The sequence below is a fragment of the Amblyomma americanum genome, chromosome 5 (genome assembly GCF_052857255.1).
Source record: "Amblyomma americanum isolate KBUSLIRL-KWMA chromosome 5, ASM5285725v1, whole genome shotgun sequence".
Lineage (NCBI taxonomy): Eukaryota > Metazoa > Arthropoda > Arachnida > Ixodida > Ixodidae > Amblyomma > Amblyomma americanum.
In genome coordinates this window covers 51,264,875-51,282,391 of record NC_135501.1, presented here as the reverse complement: position 1 = coordinate 51,282,391, position 17,517 = coordinate 51,264,875, and the positions used below count along the sequence as shown (strand labels likewise).

Sequence of the window (17,517 nt, the reverse complement as noted above, 5' to 3'; positions counted from 1 at the left end):
GCTGGAGTACAAGTGAATACAACAAATGGCAATTTCAAACGTGAACAGCTCATAACTATTTCAAAAATTTCAGATGAAAGTGGCTTGCTTGTGCTCACAGGGATAGGATCCTTTGAGTTGTTTTATAACAACACAGAATTGTTCACAGAAGCACGTGTCTTGCAGACAACCCGCAGCTTCTGTATAAGCAATGATGACGCTGTCCTCTTAACATTCATGAAGTTGTATCATGATCTAACTTTCTCAATGCTGGCTGTGCTGTTTCAAGTTCACCGCACAACTGCGTCTAACATGTTCAGAGAGTCCATTGTGATCCTGGCCAGCATTTTAAAGCACGCAGTATTTAGGCCAGAAAAAGCCTGCGTGGTCACCTGCCTCACAACTTACTTCAAGGATACAAGGACACGAGAATGGTGTTCGACTGTACAGAAATAGAAATTGCGCGGCCAAAAGACCTCACCTCACGGCCGCTAACATACAGCCATTACAAACGTACCTACACTGCGAAGGTGCTGGTGAGCGAGACTCCAGGCGGTCTAATTAGCTATATATGCCCAGCATATGGTGGGAAAGCATCGGATACATATATCACAAAACACTGCAAAGTGCTCGAAAAGTGTATGCCACATGTTGACAGCGTCATGGTCGATACAGGATTTCTTATCAGTGAACTGATCAGACCTCCCTTTCTTATGGAAAATCAGCTGACATCAGAGGAGGCAAAAAATAATCAGTCGATCGCAAGCGCTCGTGTGCATGTAGAAAGAGCCATTCAAAGAATGAAACTCTTTCGTATTTTGAGAAATAGGTTCGATCTCGACCTTCTGACATACATAGACAACATTCTCATAGTAATTGGTGGCACAGTGAACCTATCGAAGCCTTTGTTTAAGGATAACAAGTTTCTCTTCCGCTCGTAGGTCACTGGGTTTGAGTGTATGGAGTAAACAGATCAGTGTGGTATGTTTCATGTATGTTGTAAAACATGTATTAATGTCATATCATCTTCATTTGTAACATTCAGAACAGTATGTAATCAGTAAATACTTCAATCCCTGAGCTTATTGTTTCTTCAAAACACATATCACAGATCCACAGTAGAGAGGGGGCAGGAAGATGGGATTCTTGACAACACATAACAAAGTGAACAGGAATTGAAGGGGAGCTTCAGTACGCTAGCCAATGATTTCACAAGAGGGCTTCGTTTCCGCAGGTCCTCTTGTCAGAACATTGGCTAGCCAACTGAGGCTTGCCCTGAACTCTTGCTCACTTTGTTATGTGTTATATCACAGATGTATCACACAGTGTGTATCACATTTGTATCATAAAAAAGCATTGAATAGCAAAAAACAGCTGGCAGGTATATTACAGGTACAAAACGCTTGACTTCTACTTTTCTTAATCGCACCTAACACTTTCTGCTAAAAAGGTAACAAAAGATAATTATCCCCAGGACATCTTTCAATAAATGCTGAGTAGGTCCTAATCCGTAGCTACAGACTTTTTTTCAGCTAGCAGAATGGGAAGCCTTATCACACACACAGAATATGTGGGAGCACATACTCTTTGAAAATATAGGACCGCTCATCCACGTCCCTGAAATACTCCTCATCAAATGGCACTGGTATGCACATGTTCTTTTCATCATTCAAAAAGACAAATAGCTCCCATTGCTTCAGTGCCCTCAACTCTTGCTCACTTTGTTGTGTTATATCACAGATGTATCACAAAGTGTGTACCACATTTGTATGATAAAAAAGCGTTGAATAGCAAAAAACAGCTGGCATGTATATTACAAATACAAAACGCTTCACTTCTGCATTTCTTAATCGCACAAAACACTTTCTTCAAAAAATGTAAGAAAAGAAAATTATTCCCGGGACATCTTTCAATAAATGCTTAGAGTAGGTCCTAATCTGTACCTACAGACTTTGTTTCAGCTAGCAGAATGGGAAGCCTTACCACACGCACAGAATATGTGGGAGAACATACTCTTTGAAAAAATAGGACCGCTCAACCACGTCCCTGAAATACTTCTCAACGAATGGCACTGGTATGCACATGTTCTTTTCATCATTCAAAAAGACAAATTGCGCCCCTTGCTTCAGTGCCCTCAACTCTTGCTCACTTTGTTGTGTTATATCACAGATGTATCACAAAGTGTGTACCACATTTGTATTTTAAAAAAGCGTTGAATAGCAAAAAACAACTGGCAGGTATATTACAGGTACAAAACGTTGACTTCTGCATTTCTTAATCGCACAAAACACTTTCTGGAAAAAATGTAAGAAAAGAAAATTATTCCCGGGACATCTTTCAATAAATGCTTAGAGTAGTTCCTAATCTGTACCTACAGACTGTTTCAGCTAGCGGAATGGGAAGCCTTATCACACACACAGAATATGTGGGAGCACATACTCTTTGAAAAAATAGGACGACCGCACAACCACGTCCCTCAAATACTCCTCATCGAATGGCACTGGTATGCACATGTTCTTTTCATCATTCAAAAAGACAAATAGCTCCCCTTGCTTCAGTCCTCCCAAGCCCATTTGCACTTGTATCTGGCAAAAGTACGTGCTTGCACGCTTCAGCTTTTCAGTTGTTGCTTTGTCATTCTTCTCGGCGACCTCCATTACAAATTTTTCCAAGGACTCTGGGCACTTAACTTCAAGCACACGCTTGGGGCAGCACTGGCACTGTACTAGTCCATCTGGACTTGCTCCAATATGGTCGTCCATCCATAACAATAAGTCCACACAGTCACAAATCAAGTCCTTGTGTTGCGATTGCTGCTGTTGGCCATAGCACTTCTTTGCGCTTTCTTCCAACATGCTGCCACGACGCATTGCTGCTGTGCAGACATTCGTTTGCCGCATGACCTTTTAAGTAAAGGTCTCAGGTCATGTGGTCCCATCTTTGTCCGTAGTGTCTTCACCCTTGTGAAGACACTGTAAGCAATGGAGGCAGTAATCATGCCAACCCTGTGCTGCCACCAGAGGCCAGATTTTGCCTGGTGTCGTGTCGACTGTTCAATTGCAGCAATATCTTCGCACCTTCTTGCATTGCTTAAGTGTTAGAGCTGCTTTTGCAGGTCACAGTTCCCAAGCAACCTTCTCATGAAGGGTAGCCAGTAGCCATCAGAGTGATGTCTTTAGGTTCAGGCTCACATCGGTGTGGATTTTCACCACAGTCTGCTACAGCTGCAGAGAAAGCAGACCACACAAAATTAGAGGTCTACATTGTCTCAGGTTTACTGACTCTAAAAGGCATGACAAGTGGAACGGCGCCAACAGAACAATGTAATACATATGAGCTGCATATGGACATGCTGGAAAGTTGCTGGTATTTTGTGCCTAGTACCCATACTATCATACATGACCTTATAGTAAGGCAGGCAAATATTGTTGGACGCTCATAAGTACATGAGGTACAACTTTCCGAGTGCAGAATGACAGATACCAAAGGCTAAATCCCCTAGACAGCCTCACAGCGGTAGGCATTTAAGAGTGGCCGAGTATCCTCATAGGCCACCTACTGAAACTTCAGTGACCCTAAATCGCAGCATGCTGGATAGCTTGGTTGTTCCCAAAATGTGTCGTCATATCTCAACCAGTACTGCAGTGTCACTACTGCATGCTCCATGTTAAGAACACTACATGAGCAGTCACACTGAAATGGTCCAACTGCAATGTAGGCAGTTGTACACAAGAGTACCTTGCTGTCATGCAAAGGTCCCAATTCCATTCATTAGGTGAAGTTCACATTTACTTTAATCATGTAGGAGACGCTCTACTGCTGACATTGTTGCACATCAGAAAATATAACATGTCATGCTGCGACCAGATCAAGCAGCAGCCTTCTTTTGCTCAGCTGTTCCACAAATAAATTTGGATGTAGCAAAGTAACATGGTATTAACTACTAGGTAGATAAATGAATGCCAGCAAAATGGTATTATGTTCTGCAACCTTTGACTGCACGGATTCATTTCATATAAATAGGCTCAGCTGCTATGTATACTGCACTGATATGGCCAGCCGATATCTAAAATAAGCTTGCATTGATACCTATTTCAGTGGTGCTCTCCGAATGCATTTTTGCTGCAGATTGATGGCCCCAAATTCTTAAGGAGCCGTCCAAAGTTATTACCTTCAGATTGAGCAGGCTCTTTGATCTTTGTCTGAGAAACAAGTAGAAATTCATATAAAGGTCCAGGCTGAAAAATGTGCACTTGATGAAAACACACAATTTGGCATTTAGCCAGCCACGTCTCACCATTTGTATTTCATCTCTTTGATAGTTATCATGAAGTGATACATGAGAAAGCTACGTTTCAGTAAATAAAAGAGTACCAACGTATATTTAAAGTCAAACACCGTGTATCTGAAGCACTCTTATAAAACGAAGGTGTGACACCTGATATGCCCGAAAGTTATCACATGTTACTTGTTACGCTGGTTTTTACTGTTGGCTAAAAAGAAAATAACCTGTTCTAGTACCCGTTGTGGAGAATGAACGTAACAATTAGAGCGCTGTGAGAGCTTTTAGTGTAGAAGCAAAACGCTGAATTTATATACCAAAAATTTCACTACTCTAACATAATGCACCAGTCAGCAGCGGCCTTCCTTTCAGGGCCACAGTCTGGCGTTTCAATCTCATTGTTTTTACTGCAAGTAATGTTGTAAAAGCAGAAGTATTCACACACCTTTTTTGTGCATGGAAGGTCAACTATAGCCCTTGGTTCATACTTCTGCTTTATTCGGTCCTTCTGCGCTTTGCCCCACTTCTGCGGCTGATCAGTCGGTGACAGTCTGTCAAAAGTTCTTGCTCCATTAATATGTAGCAGAGAAGCCGCAATGTGCTTACATTTGTAGTTTTTGTAACATAAAATTCAGAACAGCCCTTGAAAACATTCGAGTTACCTCAGTCTTAACACCTATTGTATCTGTAAAGACCAAGATGTGACAACGAGGTAGCGGCAGTGCTATCGCTGAGCGCGTGCTGCTGCCGGGCTCTAGAATAACCGCGGACGCCGAGAAGGCCTCGTTCTACGCCTGGTCCTGCCTTCCTGGTTCTGGTGGTGCCTGAGCTATTAAGCCCGCTTTCAAGTGGTGGAGGTTGCTCCTGGTCCCGTCCTGGAGCTCCGCAGCGACACTGAAACGTCAGCAATGCCGAATAACGCCCCCCTGTCTCCCTAGCCACCGGCTGCTCCGCTTGTCTGTTCCGGCACACCTCGACAACGGGACCCGGCTGTCTTCAGTGGGCTCGGCGACTCTGACGTCGAGGACTGGCTGGCTTCCTACGAGCGGGTCAGCACGGACAACCGCTGGGACGACGCCATGAAACTAAACAACGTCATCTTTTACCTGGCTGATGTCGCCAACCTCTGGTTCCGTAACCACGAAGCCGATATCGCCACATGGTCCACGTTCAAGACGAGCTTCACTGAGGTATTTGGCCGTCCTGGCGTGCGCAAACTTCGCGCCGAACAGCATTTATGCGAACGGGCTCAGCAGCCTGGCGAGACACTTACTAGTTATATTGAGGACGTGGGGGATCTTTGCAAGCTCGTGAACAGCGATATGACCGAGGCTGATAAGATCCAAAATATCATGAAGGGTATCGATGAAGATGCGTTCCAAATGCTTCTAGCCAAGCAGGAACGACACATTGGCTGACACAAACAGGCATTTATTGCTACAGCAACAATAACGCCAGCTAGCAACAAGGTACGCTAATGAATCGAGGTCGTCCGACTCACCAGCAAGGTTCCGAGCGAATGTTCGCCCGCGCTAGGGCAAGGAATATATACTCCGAAGGCCGGACGGGACGAGTACGGGAGCCTGTCTCCCCGTCGCTTCCTCGCCCCGCCGGCGAAGAGCGGAGCCCCGAGCGACACGTCCGCTCGGGCCGAAGATCCCAGCCGAAGCCCCCCTGCCGCCTCTCCCGCGCGCGGGCTTTGGCAGTCTCCGAGCAGCGATGCTGGCGCCCTCTCTTGCCAGTTAATGTAACTCACAAGGAAATGCGCTCAGCCTCGAAGTGAGACCGCCGCTGCACGGTGCCTCGCGGGAAAGCAAACTCAGGGGGCTGCAGGGCCGGTCCCCACATCCCCCAACCTTAAATAGACCCACGCGCCCGAAGGTACATGCTATGGAGGAGTCTCCTGGTCTTCATGTCCTTGAGGCACGTCTTGCAGCGGAGGTCACGCCGACAGCGTCCACGCAGAGTTCCGCGGTATTCCGAAGGCGGCGTGAAGGTCTCCGCTGGGACGACTCGCATGGCCCGCAGACTACCGTGTCCGCAGGCCGGCGAATCGAAGGCCGGTGGGAAAACTGCAGGCCAGGATCCTGCAGTAGTCGCCAGGGCAGCAGCAGCCGGAGGTGACTGCTGACTGGTCTCGCCACAGCTGCCCTGGATGGATGCGGCGAACAGGATACAGGCCGGTCCGTCGCAGCGGGTGGCAGCGAGACGATCTGCACCGGACAGCAAGCCTGGGTGGCTCCACCGAATCTGCAAAATTGCCGAAACGCTCTCGGCGTGCCTTTAACGTAGGTCACGGGAGGGGAAACGGCATCCACAAAGGCCTCGTGGCACAATGCCTAACTCGCTAGCAAAACGTGTCGACGGCTGTGCAAACGCAAAGTTCGAGTGAACAAAGCCCTTTCTTGAGTTGAACGAGACTGCTCAGTTCTTGCGAGGTTACCAAAAAAACGGGCGGGCAGCAGAGTGCGCCCCCTCTCAATGACACGGTCCGGTGGTCGTGTCTCTTTTAACGTGGTGCAGGCAGCTCCGAAAAGCCTCCGGCCTAACTACCGCTCCGACCACGACCGTGATCACAACAAAGACCCGAAACGGGTTATGTGCGCGCAGCCGCGAGGAGACGTCAGCTTTGTGGGGTGGTCCTACCCCGCTCACTGCACAAAGCAGCTTCTGAGCGGTCGGCGCCCACCGTATCGGACGGTGTCGGAGCGCCCGGTGCCGAGCTGCAATACCAGCGAGCTCGAAGCGGCACCCGTGGCCCCAGGCCACCCGGCTCCCGGAGCCGCGACTCCCAGAGTCGAAAAAGAGACAGTAGAGAAAATATATACAGAAACTCGGACCACCCACGCGGCTTCCGTACTCACTCGCTTCGGTCTCGGCGACTCCGCGGGCGCTAGGCCTCGCGCTCCCTCGATGCGGACCAAGTGATTCTCGCGAAGAATCTCCAGGGAAAAAAAATGTGCTGAGCATGTCGAAAAGTTCAAACATGCTGCAGCTCAATACACCTCGCACTCAAGAAAGCATGCCGCAGGTCCTAGCGATCAAAATTTACTCTTGGCCTAGCACTTGTCAAGTCCGGACAAAGAACGTTCCTCGAACCGAACCGACAGTCGTTCAATGTTCCAAGAGCAGGCCCCACGTTGGGCGCCAGATGTGCGGTTTGACTTGGGGAGATAAGTACGTTCTCCCCACTCAATCGCGGCTGACACGGTTCAAAGCCGCCCGGGCCCCACCCCGTGATCGCGTACGCTACCGAGCGCTCGCCGACCACGGCAGGCCTTGCTCTGGGGGAACAAAGGAACGACACATTGGCTGACACAAACAGGCATTTATTGCTACAGCAACAATAACGCCAGCTAGCAACAAGGTACGCTAATGAATCGAGGTCGTCCGACTCACCAGCAAGGTTCCGAGCGAATGTTCGCCCGCGCTAGGTCAAGGGATATATACTCCGAAGGCCGGACGGGACGAGTACGGGAGCCTGTCTCCCCGTCGCTTGCTCGCCCCGCCGGTGAAGAGCGGAGCCCCACGGGACACGTCCGCTCGGGCCGAAGATCCCAGCCGAAGCCCCCCTGCCCCCTCTCCCGCGCGCGGGCTTTGGCAGTCTCCGCGCAGCGATGCTGGCGCCCTCTCTTACCAGTTAATGTAACTCACAAGAGAATGCGCTCAGCCTCGAAGTGAGACCGCCGCTGCACGGTGCCTCGCGGGAAAGCAAACTCAAAGGGCTGCAGGGCAGGTCCCCACACGGGGGGTTCCAAACTCCAGAGATGAGCGCTAGTTGGCGTGCGATCTCCTCTCGAATGAACTTCTGAATGTCATGCCTGAGCTGCTTCCCTCCTGCGGTCTCGACATCAGCGGACAGGACGTCGGCAGGCTGTACGGTGCGACGAGTGAGGACGCGTTGTTTGCGGAGCTCCTCGTATCTCTGGCACAAGCTGATGACGAAGGCCACGGTGGCCGGCTGCTTGGCTAGAAGCATTTGGAACGCATCTTCATCGATACCCTTCATGGTATTTTGGATCTTATCAGCCTCGGTCATATCGCTGTTGACGAGCTAGCAAATATCCACTACGTCCTCAATATAACTAGTAAGTGTCTCGCCAGGCTGCTGAGGCCGTTCGCGTAAGTGCTGTTCGGCGAGAAGTTTGCGCACGCCAGGACGGCCAAATACCTCAGTGAAGCTCGTCTTGAACGTGAACCATGTGGCGATATCGGCTTCGTGGTTACGGAACCAAAGGTTGGCGACATCAGCCAGGTAAAAGATGACGTTGTTTAGTTTCATGGCGTCGTCCCAGCGGTTGTCCGTGCTGACCCGCTCGTAAGAAGCCAGCCAGTCTTCGACGTCAGAGTCGCCGAGCCCACTGAAGACAGCCGGGTCCCGTTGCCGAGGTGTGCCGGAGCAGACAAGCGGAGCAGCCGGTGGCTGGGGAGCCAGGGGGGCGTTATTCGGCATTGCTGACGTTTCAGTGCCGCTGCGGAGCTCCAGGACAGGATCAGGAGCAACCTCCACCACTTAAAAGGGGGCTTAATAGCTCAGACACCACCAGAACCAGGAAGGCAGAACCAGGCGCAGAACGAGGCCTTCTAGGCGTCCGCGGTTATTCTAGAGCCCGGCAGCAGCACGCGCTCAGCGATAGCACTGCCGCTACCTCGTTGTTACATCTTCGTCTTTACAGATACAATAGGTGTTAAGACTGAGGTAACTCGAATGTCTTCAAGGGCTGTTCTGAATATTATGTTACAAAAACTACAAATGTAAGCACATTGTGGCTTCTCTGCTACATATTAATGGAGCAAGAACTTTTGACAGACTGTCACCGACTGATCAGCCGCAGAAGTGGGGCAAAGCGCAGAAGGACCGAATAAAGCAGAAGTATGAACCCAGGGCTATAGTTGACCTTCCATGCACAAAAAAGGTGTGTGAATAATTCTGCTTTTACAACATTACTTGCAGTAAAAAACAATGAGATTGAAACGCCAGACTGTGGCCCTGAAAGGAAGGCCGCTGCTGTCTGGTGCATTATGTTAGAGTAGTGAAATTTTTGGTATATAAATTCAGCGTTTTGCTTACTGCTTCTACACTAAAAGCTCCCACAGCGCTCTAATTGTTACGTTCATTCTCCACAACGGGTACAAGAACACGTTATTTTCTTTTTAGCCAACAACGAAAACCAGCGTAACAAGTACCATGTGATAACTTTCGGGCATATCAGGTGTCACATCCGTTTTATAAGAGTGCTTCAGATACACGGTGTTTGACTTTAAATATACGTTGGTACTCTTTTATTTACTGAAACGTAGCTTTCTTATTTATCACTTCATGATAACTATCAAAGAGATGAAATACAAATGGTGAGACGTGGCTGGCTAAATGCCAAATTGTGTGTTTTCATCAAGTGCACATTTTTCAGCCTGGGCCTTTATATGAATTTCTACTTGTTTCTCAGACAAAGATCAAAGAGCCTGCTCAATCTGAAGGTAATAACTTTGGACGGCTCCTTAAGAATTTGGGGCCATCAATCTGCAGCAAAAATGCATTCGGAGAGCACCACTGAAATAGGTATCAATGCAAGCTTATTTTAGATATCGGCTGGCCATATCAGTGCAGTATACATAGCAGCTGAGCCTATTTATATGAAATGAATCCGTGCAGTCAAAGGTTGCAGAACATAATACCATTTTGCTGGCATTCATTCATCTACATAGTAGTTAATCTCATGTTACTTTGCTACATCCAAATTTATTTGTGCAACAGCTGAGCAAAAGAAGGCTGCTGCTTGATCTGGTCGCAGCATGGCATGTTATATTTTCTGATGTGCAACAATGTCAGCAGTAGAACGTCTCCTACATGATTAAAGTAATTGTGAACATCACCTAATGAATGGAATTGGGATTTTTGCATGACAGCAAGGTACTCTTGTGTACTACTGCCTATATTGCAGTTGGACCATTTCAGTGTGACTGCTCATGTAGTGTTCTTAACATGGAGCATGCAGTAGTGACACTGCAGTACTGGTTGAGATATGACGACACATATTGGGAACAACCAAGCTATCCAGCATGCTGCGATTTAGGGTCACTGAAGTTTCAGTAGGTGGCCTATGAGGATACTCGGCCACCCTTAAATGCCTACCGCTGTGAGGCTGTCTAGGGGATTTAGCCTTTGGTATCTGTCACTCTGCACTCGGAAAGTTGTACCTCATGTACTTATGAGCGTCCAACAATATTTGTCTGCCTTACTATAAGGTCATGTATTATAGTATGGGTACTAGGCACAAAATACCAGCAACTTTCCAGCATGTCCATATGCAGCTCATATGTATTACATTGTTTTGTTGGCGCCGTTCCCCTTGTCATGCCTTTTAGAGTCAGTAAACCTGAGACAATGTAGACCTCTAATTTTGTGTGGTCTGCTTTCTCTGCAGCTCTAGCAGACTGTGGTGAAAATCCCAACCGATGTGAGCCTGAACCTAAAGACATCACTCTGATGGGTACCCTTCACGAGCTGAGAAGGTTGCTTGGGATCTGTGACCTGCAAAAGCAGCTCGAACACTTAAACAATGCAAGAAGGTGCGAAGATATTGCTGCAATTGAACAGTCGACACGACACCAGGCAAAATCTGGCCTCTGGTGGCAGCACAGGGTTGGCATGATTACTGCCTCCATTGCTTACAGTGTCTTCACAAGGGTGAAGACACTACGGACAAAGGTGGGACCACATGACCTGAGACCTTTACTAAAAAAGGTCATGCGGCAAACAAATGTCTGCACAGCAGCAATGCATCGTGGCAGCACTTTGGAAGAAAGCGCAAAGAAGTGCTATGGCCAACTGCAGCAATCGCAACACAAGGACTTGATTGTGCCACAGTCTGGACTTATTGTTATGGATAGCCGACCATATTGGTGCAAGTCCAGATGGACTAGTACAGTGCCAGTGCTGCCCCAAGCGTGTGCTTGAAGTTAAGTGCCCAGACTCCTTGGAAAAATTAGTAATGGAGATCACCGAGAAGAATGACAAAGCAACAACTGAAAAGATGAAGCGTGCAAGCACGTACTTTTGCCAGATCAAGTGCAAATGGGCTTGGGAGGACTGAAGCAAGGGGAGCTATTGTATTTTTGAATGATGAAAAGAACATGTGCATACCAGTGCCATTCGATGAGGAGTATTTGATGGACGTGGTTGAGCGGTCGTCCTATTTTTTCAAAGAGTATGTGCTCCCACATATTCTGTGTGTGTGATAAGGCTTCCCATTCCGCTAGCTGAAACAAAGTCTGTAGGTACAGATTAGGACCTACTCTAAGCATTTATTGAAAGATGTCCCGGGAATAATTTTCTTTTCTTACATTTTTTGCAGAAAGTGTTTTGTTCGATTAAGAAATGCAGAAGTGAAGCGTTTTGTACCTGTAATATACATGCCAGCTGTTTTTTGCTATTCAACGCTTTTTTATCATACAAATGTGGTACACACTTTGTGATACATCTGTGATATAACACAACAAAGTGAGCAAGAGTTGAGGGCACTGAAGCAAGGGGAGCTATTTGTCTTTTTGAATGATGAAAAGAACATGTGCATACCAGTGCCATTCAATGAGGAGTATTTCAGGGACGTGGATGAGCGGTACTATATTTTCAAAGAGTATGTGCTCCCACATATTCTGTGTGTGTGATAAGGCTTCCCATTCTGCTAGCTGAAACAAAGTCTGTAGCTACAGATTAGGACCTACTCAGCATTTATTGAAAGATGTCCTGGGGATAATTATCTTTTGTTACCTTTTTTGCAGAGAGTGTTATGTGCGATTAAGAAATATAGAAGTCAAGCGTTTTTTACCTGTAATATACCTGCCAGCTGTTTTTTGCTATTCAATGCTTTTTTATCATACAAATCTGATACACACTTTGTGATACATCTGTGATATAACACATAACAAAGTGAGCAAGAGTTGAGGGCAAGCCTCAGTCGGCTAGCCAATGTTTTGACAAGAGGACCTGTGGAAACGAAGCCCTCTTGTGAAATCATTGGCTAGCGTACTGAAGCTCCCCTTCAATTCCTGTTCACTTTGTTATGTGTTGTCAAGAATCCCATCTTCCTGCCCCCTCTCTACTGTGGATCTGTGATATAACTGTGTTTTGAAGAAACAATAAGCTCAGGGAGTGAAGTATTTACTGATTACATACTGTTCTGAATGTTACAAATGAAGATGATATGACAGTAATGCATAATTTACAACACACATGAAACATACCACACTGATCTGTTTACTCCATACACTCAAACCTAGTGACCTAGGAGCGGAAGAGAAACTTGTTATCCTTAAACAAAGGCTTCGATAGGTTCACTGTGCCAGCAATTACTATGAGAATGTTGTCTATGGATGTCAGAAGGTCGAGATCGAACCTATTTCTCAAAATACGAAAGAGTTTCATTCTTTGAATGGCTCTTTCTACATGCACACGAGCGCTTGCGATCGACTGATTATTTTTTGCCTCCTCTGATGTCAGCTGTTTTTCCATAAGAAAGGGAGGTCTGATCAGTTCACTGATAAGAAATCCTGTATCGACCATGACGCTGTCAACATGTGGCATACACTTGTCGAGCACTTTGCAGTGTTTTGTGATATATGTATCCGATGCTTTCCCACCATATGCTGGGCATATATAGCTAATTAGACCGCCTGGAGTCTCGCTCACCAGCACCTTCGCAGTGTAGGTACGTTTGTAATGGCTGTATGTTAGCGGTCGTGAGGTGAGGTCTTTTGGCCGCGCAATTTCTATTTCTGTACAGTCGAGCACCATTCTCGTGTCCTTGTCTCCTTGAAGTAAGTTGTGAGGCAGGTGACCACGCAGGCTTTTTCTGGCCTAAATACTGCGTGCTTTAAAATGCTGGCCAGGATCACAATGGACTCTCTGAACATGTTAGACGCAGTTGTGCGGTGAACTTGAAACAGCACAGCCAGCAGTGAGAAAGTTAGATCATGATACAACTTCATGAATGTTAAGAGGACAGCGTCATCATTGCTTATACAGAAGCTGCGGGTTGTCTGCAAGACACGTGCTTCTGTGAGCAATTCTGTGATGTTATAAAACAACTCAAAGGATCCTATCCCTGTGAGCACAAGCAAGCCACTTTCATCTGAAATTTTTGAAATAGTTATGAGCTGTTCACGTTTGAAAATGCCATTTTTTGTATTCACTTGTACTCCAGCATCTTTGCAAAGCTTCTGCACCTGCAAGGTAACCTCTGGAAGAAAAAATAGAAGCAATGTAAAAAAAAACAGCTGCATGTGAAAAACGAAACTGGTCAGTACCTTCTGAACTTGCTGCGTGGTGGTCTAGACTCTGTGTTGGAACAGCTAAAGCATTGAAAGAAAAATAAACAGCAGGATAATGCGTGTCATCTAATATACTCTGTGCATATACAGGGATAATTCTAAATTTCAACACATACGTCATTTTCTGCTAATTGGGGTGATGCGAGTGGGCAGAAGAGATTTCTTGTGTAGTTACTGAGGTAATTAATACCTGTGGCTTTATATTTTGTACCACGGGGTCACTTGTCCTAGCTGTCAGTGGCATAAGATTACATTGGGGTAGCATCATGTCGCTTTGGTCAAAATTAATGGTGAGGAGCTTAAGCTAGCCATTTATAATGCTTTGAGCCTAGGAATTTTTGTGCAGTACTGTATCATGGATAGCGCTAAGCACAATGCAATTTTTTTTACCAAAAGGAGGGTCCTGTATTTCGCATACGCCCTACAAATGCTCAGCCACAACAACATGAATGTTCACATGGGCGGAATAGACTAAATATACCATCGCACTCCATGTGTACCACCTCCTCGTCTGATCGTGCAGCAGATTCCATTGGAACGGCGGTCGAACTTTCACTTCCGGTCCCGTTTTCGTGTGTCGCCAATGCGTCCATGTGTGTGCAGAGCTGAAATGTTCTTGTGGGAACTCCTTTGTCACCTAGAATTTTAATCAAATTGTTACGGGGAATCGATGAAGGTCTAATTAACACAGTCCGGGCATACTCTCAGATGAAAATAGCACTGACCAGCTGTACATCTCGGGTAATCTTAAAGCACATCACAGTACAAGTCAGGCACGTAGCCAAGGGAGGGCCCCACGGGGCCCGTCCCAAAGCTTGCGCGCCGTACCCCCGAAAAAAAATCCTACCTTAGCATTGCCTTGTACAACTGGCGTAGTTTACAGACCCGTAACGGCTCTTTGTATGTTATATCAAATCTTCCTGCATGATCGAGCATGAGAAAAGCTCTGCCGTGAGTACTCTCATACGCGACTAGAAGAATCGCCACGGCTGATCCATCTTAGTCGTTTGGCTACCGTGGAAGCCGTTTTCGGTCACTTCGCGTGGTTTAAATAAACGCCTGAACATTCAGTGACGAAAAATAGAGTGAAGGACAATTTGAACAAGATATGACTGACTTACGCCGCCGCCTCGTCAATCCCAGGTGCGATCGCCTTGCATCACTTGGACGCACAGGAAGATTGACGGATGGAATAGCTTCCGGCACCAGCTTCCTGTACTTGTAACCTGATGATTATAAAGAGACTCGCTGACAACCAGCACGGAAAAGTGTCGGCAGAGGACTCACCTGGTGTCTTGTTAACCGGGTACACAAAGTCTTCCTCTTTAAAATGCTTGCTGCACACAACAGCCGACGCTGACGATTGCTTCCCCATTTTTAAATTAATCATCCAAGCCTTCTTCATTTTTGGCGACATCGGGTAGAAGTGGAAGCTAACACCGGCTTCTTTACGTGATTTGCACTGCGGCACTGAGCAGAAAGTCACCATGACTGCGAATTAGCGCGCGAATTAGCGCGAGAAAACGAACGAAAACAGCCAGCGCGCCGGCCGCCAGGATGACCGAGTCCTGGCCGTGACGTCACACTGCGGCGATCGCAACGGCGCCAGTGTTCGTTCTCAGGGCTAATAGTCGAACCGGGAACTGAACCCAGAAGACGTGAACCCGATGTGCGCCCGAAAAAATCTGGTTCGAACCCATGCTAACCACTGATCCGCCCCGGCGGGCACATTATTTTGGAACCCCCTACTACTGCATCTCTCTGTAACTTCTGTTACTCATACCGACATCCATACACTTACGACACGGTAGTGGTGCACACCGAGAAGTCTGAGAGAGCGTGCGTCAGAGTGGCTCAGTGGTTACGGCGCTCGGCTACTGAGCCGGAGTTTCCGGGATCGAATACGGTCGTGGCGGTCTGGTTTGGGTGGAGGCGAAACACCAAAGGCGCACACGTGCTTTACGATATCAGTGCACGTTAAAAGACTATATACACTTAATTTTATTGGGCCTTTTCTTCTGTGAAACATTGCGTTAGACATTAAAATACATAGATTATCGGGCGGTATTTCCCGAAAGCCGCTAAATAATTTATAATTGTATTTCTTACCTTATTCTGTTTCGATTTCGGTTTCGGCATCATCGACCGAACAGAGACTGTGAGTTCAACTTGATGTTTTGGTCACGTTATCCACTAGAAAAACTCTAATACGATCGTTGATATGTAGTTTTATGTCAATGCGATATTTCATGCAGCCTCTTCGAAGACTTGGGATGATCAATAATCACCTGTCAGCTATTAGAATACAGCATTGAGATGCAGTAATTGAGTGAGACTGTTCCTGCTCATTTATTTTCCTCATAGCTAATATTATTTGCTGCTGTACATGCACGTAAAGACAGGACTAACGCTGACACAGTTCCAAGAAAGCAAGCTGTTTATCGAGTGGACTTGCACCTAAAACGCAAATAACTCAGCAGAGGCAACGGTAATTAGGGCAGCATGCGTGCACAGGATTGAATGCAGCGGACGAACGTCCAGTCCAATACTAGCGTTGCTAAAACCGAGCCATCTTTTTTTCTCAGTCTTGTTGAGGTGGCCCAGTGACAATGGCATTTGACTGCTGCGCCCAATTTGCAGGTTTGAATTCCTTCCGCAGCAGCCACTGGATAAGGTTCTAGCGTTAAACTTTGCAAGGTACAATTTCCAACGAAGACTAATCCGGATAGTACCCTCCGCTGCGTCCCAGGTCCTACCGCCGCTTTGGTCAGTTGCTCCGCAGCCGCTGGGACTGAGGGCCGAAGGCTAATTGGTTTAGTCGTACAGAAGGGTAGGTGATTAAGAAGTTTTCCGGGATATGATGGCCTCATCTGGGACAGTCCAGGGTTAAATGGACCTATATGGAGGTGCCACTGCCCTGCAGTGTGCGTAGTTGGATGATGATGATGATGTACAGCCACATTTCGTTGCAAAAATCCAAAAAGCTCCATTTGATGTAGCCCTAGCGCACACTTAAGAGCCTCTTTTGGTCGCGTTTAATCCACTGCTTTGCAGTGCAAAATTTCTCATAGCTAAACTCAACCTTTCAGGTGTTTAACTGAACATGCCACCCTGTTTGTCACAATACCACAAAAATGCTAGATGTGCAGTGAAAGAAGCACCTTTTCCTCTTGTTTTATAAGGTGACATTATGCATGCCTTGCAAAAACCACACAGGAAGCATAAGTGCTGCAAGAGGCAGTGAAAAACCAGTTATTTTGTGTACTTTACAGTGTATAAATATGTCAGATCCGGAATTTAAGTGGCTATTTTACTATTCTTTCTAGCCGGGTCTCTGTGTTTCGAAAGTGCGGTCTAATTAACGAAAGAAAGATGCCACAGTGGCCTTGCACGGGCACTTCAGAAATTGACTACCGCAGCCCCCGAAACAAAAAAACAATTGTGGCTTTTCAAGCAGCCGCTCAATTAGACTTCTGCAAACGCTTAACTAGTGGCACACTACCTAATTTGAGTTGTAAATGATACATCCAGTCGTTTAAGGCAATGATGATACCCATCCTATGTGGCGGCGATTCAGGGGAAGAGGCTCACAGGAGCACCATTCTCTATGAGCAATGCAAAAACTGATGTTGCCCAAGAAGAGGATGGCGGTCTTTTGCGAGCAGGGTTCTTTTACATGTCCATTCCGTGGTTCTCAGGCCAAGTAAATTCTTCACAAGGGTGCGAGTGACATGGCAAACGAGCTTTTGGTATACCTGTACCATGTAACTGGTTTCCTCTGAAGACACTTGCAGGTGGTACAAATAAAGGTCCTCTTGCCTGGAACGGCTTGTGATTGGTGTGATGCTGATAAATACAGAATTACTCCCTAAATTGGTGAGAAACGAATTTTCTTTTCCTTTTCCTTTTGCACTTTACATTTTAGC

The 17,517-nt window shown here is 46.7% G+C and overlaps 4 pseudogenes; 2 read left to right on the top strand and 2 right to left on the bottom strand.

The window, feature by feature from the left end:
- Positions 1 to 216: 216 nt before the first annotated feature.
- LOC144133868 (uncharacterized) lies at positions 217 to 920 on the top strand (annotated as a pseudogene).
- A 1,467-nt stretch (positions 921 to 2,387) lies between these two features.
- LOC144133866 (uncharacterized) lies at positions 2,388 to 8,714 on the bottom strand (annotated as a pseudogene).
- Positions 8,715 to 9,006: 292 nt separating this feature from the next.
- Positions 9,007 to 11,500, top strand: LOC144133865 (uncharacterized; annotated as a pseudogene).
- A 1,045-nt stretch (positions 11,501 to 12,545) lies between these two features.
- LOC144133864 (uncharacterized) lies at positions 12,546 to 13,249 on the bottom strand (annotated as a pseudogene).
- Between the last annotated feature and the right edge of the window lie 4,268 nt (positions 13,250 to 17,517).